The sequence below is a fragment of the Crocodylus porosus genome, unplaced genomic scaffold, assembly GCF_001723895.1.
Source record: "Crocodylus porosus isolate Cpor-Errol unplaced genomic scaffold, CroPor_comp1, whole genome shotgun sequence".
Classification (NCBI taxonomy): domain Eukaryota; kingdom Metazoa; phylum Chordata; order Crocodylia; family Crocodylidae; genus Crocodylus; species Crocodylus porosus.
Window position 1 is genome coordinate 96,914,839 of NW_017728886.1, and position 3,777 is coordinate 96,918,615.

Genomic DNA, 3,777 nt, shown 5'->3' on the forward strand with positions numbered 1-3,777 from the left:
CCTGGCAAACATGAAGAAAAGCAGCAGTAAGGTCACAGAGGACAAGGATGTGGAACAGCTTCAAGATTTACTTAGGAAACTGTCAGACTGATAGCAGTTTTGGCTGAGTTAAGAGTGACCATAGGGTGTGAAGGGGAGCTGTGATAAAATTCAAAGAGGAGAAATGTGAAGGCAGTGAACAACAACTTCTGGTTTTAAGTTATGACATCGGGAAAGAAAATGGGAGTAGGTGGGTTCTGGATTACGGAGGAAACTGAAGCCTAGCTTTATTTTGAGACAAACAGGTTATATATGCAGCAGTGGGACAAATGAGGGAAGTTAATATACAGGTCAGCATGAGGTAAAAAAATCCAGCAAGAGGAAATAAAGGGTAGATCGAAACCTGGAAACCATGGTGTTGGTAATATTTTATTGGCAGAAAATGCAGCACTGTTAGTTTTTAATATCATTTGGTCTTGTTATATATATTGGTGGGTTTAATACCCATTTGGGAATCAGGCATAGTTTGTCTTCATATAGATCCTTTCAGGTTAACTGTAAGACTAGCAGCTTCCTGTTACCACAAACCCTCCCTCTAATAGAAATTGGTTTCTTATCATTTTAAGACCCAAACCAATTTTGATTCACCAATTTTATTTCAACTTCCATTTTGGTCAGAAAATAGGTAACTCCCTTCAAAGGTTCCCTTTAAACAAACAAATCTATTAATATGATCTTTATAGCATGAGACAAAATTCACTTCTAACCTTTCAATCTATTTGATTTCTATTTGGCTAACATAATTTCCCTTTGTCAACTCAAGGAGATTTGCTTCCTTAGAAGCACAGTTCAAAAGGAAGTATTTTTACTTCTTTCTTCCTTATTTTGTCTCAATTAATGGAAGCTAGTCTCTTGTCAGAATGAATTAAACTAAAAAGATCAGGACCTGTCACTATTTCTACAAAAATCTTAGTGCAGCAGCCAAACATTCTGCAGACATAGGATTTGCTCCAGAACAATGAGACTACTCTTAGGATGTGGTGCACAAAAGGCTTTTGTAAGGTATGGTATAGGCATCAGCCCTAATGGCATACAATTTGTACGCCTATAAAATGGACAAGACAGAAAATGAAGCAAACAAAGCTGCAAGTGTTGAGTAAGCTAATGTTAATAATTGTTTCCTTCAGTCAGCAATCTTTTATTTAAGGGTGTTTTTCTTCTTGGTGGAAATACCATCACCAGTCCTGAAAGCATGTTTTCCCTACAATGGGAGCAGTTACATAGGAATGTTTAGTTTAAAAAAATGATTAGCAAAGTCTTACAGAGTAAACAGTTAACAAAAGAGATTTTTGGAGGTGAGAAACATGTGTGTGACCCCAGACATGACAGAAAAGCTGTATCTTTATTTGAATGGACCCATTAAAACTACGCATCCTATTTCCTATGTTTCAGGGGTGTACTTGGTAGCCATGTTGGTCTGAGACAAAAAGACATACAAAAAACTAGAACTCTTGGTTCCAAAATGATACTTTTTATTAGACCAACTGGAAAATGGCAAGAAAATTGTCCTTTTATGCAATTTTTCAGGATCAAAGTCCCTTCGTCAGGCTCTGGGAAAAGTGTGGATGGTACAAGATGGTAAAAAGTCCCCATGGGTAGGAAATAAACTTCATTTTTGCACAGAGGGAGCTTAAGGTGGAAGTCTGTCCCTCTGGGTCCATGAGAGTGTCTTTGTGAGCTGTGTTGAGTAGCTCTTTGATGTGTTGATCAGGTAGAATTCCTTCCCTGGAGGTGTCAGATAGCAGGCGGGGAGGCAAAAAAACTTCCTTGTTGTTCTGCAGTGAAATTTAAAATCCAAAATCGGCTAAAACTTGACATCTTCCAAGTTTCAGGGGTGTACTTGGTATCCGTGTTGGTCTGAAACAAAAAGACATACAAAAAACTAGAACTCTTGGTTCCAAAATGATACCTTTTACTAGACCAACTGGAAAATGGCAAGAAAATTGTCCTAAAAGGTATTTAGGTACCTAAATTGTCCTAAAAGGTACCAAGAGTTCTAGTTTTTTGTATGTCTATTTCCTATGCACATTTACTCTTACAGCTAATCAGTTTGTGCTTATTTTGCATATGCAATTTAGGCACCTGGTTTTGAAAATATGCTTTCTATGGGGTTTTTTTGGGGGGGGGGGGCGGTTCAAATGGACTCTGAAGTTACAGAAGTGAGAGAAGCATTCTCATTTATATTTGTATCTGAACTACTTATAGATGGGAAGGAAGATGCAATGACCCCCCTAGGAATGCAAGAAACCTTATACCTATATAAAATAAGACTAGTTTTAGGGTAGACCCCTGTTTGGCTTTTCTGCTTATTCCTGGTTGTGTAGATTTTTCTTGAATTCATCCTGATATCTATTACACATTAAAGGATTAGGAGAGAGTACATTTACACTGTGTCCTCAGTGTTTCCTGGGGAGGGATGTTCCTGAGCAAGGCCTCCATCTGCGCTGTGCAAGGGAGCAGCTGCTCTTGAACATTTCTACAGCAGCTTCACCACTACCATATTTCTGAGTGTAGCACATCCAAGTAAGAATGAGTGGGACCCATATTCTTTTTCCAAGTTGAGTGACATAGGTCATAATTGCACCACAAACTTACATGCCATGCAGTGGCTTGTTCAAACATATCAGGCTACTTTGTGCCTGCTGGGTCCTGAACCAGGGCAGTCACATCTGATAGTGTAAAGAAGTGCTCGATCATCATGGGGTTTGAAACCCAGGTAGGTGGTCAGCTGCTAACTGCCTGCCTGGCTGGGTGGCTGACAAACCAGCTGAAACTGATAAGATAATCAGGTAATGAGGGTGGAGCTAAAAAAAGGGTCAAGTGTTCCAGGACCAGAAGGAGAAGCACAAAGCTAGGGTGATCTTAAAGTCTGAAGGAAAACAGCAGGTTTTGGGGTTTTGTTTGTTTGCTTGCATTTACTGTGGGCATGAGGTTGCCTTGTGTAAAATAAGCTGACTGGAAGCCCTGGAGTCAGAGCCAGCTACCCTATATTGAGAAATGGAGTGAGTGACTTGCTTATGGATGGCTATACTGCAGGGGAGATAATTAGCACTTCAGACACAGTTGCACAAAAACACTGGTATCTGAGCACCATGGTGCTGCATGGTGATTTTGAGCTGGCAGTAAGTTTGCATTATATGCATGCCCTTAACACTAATTTTTATTTTATATCAGATAATCCAGTTATTCTATTTAACATCAAGCACTAAGCAGCGTGCTATGGCTGCAGCTGCTGGTCTGCAACTAATTAACCAACTAATATCTTAAAGAGAGAGAGTCACAACACCTGCTGGGCTTATTCATATCCTTCCTCTGCTTTGGAAATCTCTAGAGACGGTGATAAAGTTAAGCATCTATTTTAACCTGAACAGTGAAAAATTCCAGCTCACCCAGGCTATCTCAGCTAATCCAAGCTATTTAAAGTATTTCTGCTTATTTATAGGCTAGTTCACTTCCTTTCCATGTAGGTCTGGTTAGCCTTAATGTCAGGCCAATTAACTTATGGTTGTTATTAGTGTCTCTTTTTTTTGGTTACATATTTTAAAAAATTTTGTCTATTTTTAAAAATACACTTTAAATATTGATGGCAAAAGGAACTTGTAAGTTAAGATTTCACCCAATTTTTCACTAAGATATGGTTACCATACCATGTAGAAATAAAACATTAGAAAATAAGATATTTGTGTTTACTAACCAAGTAAGGAGAACTATATTTCTATTATAATCTGGTTTTTTTTT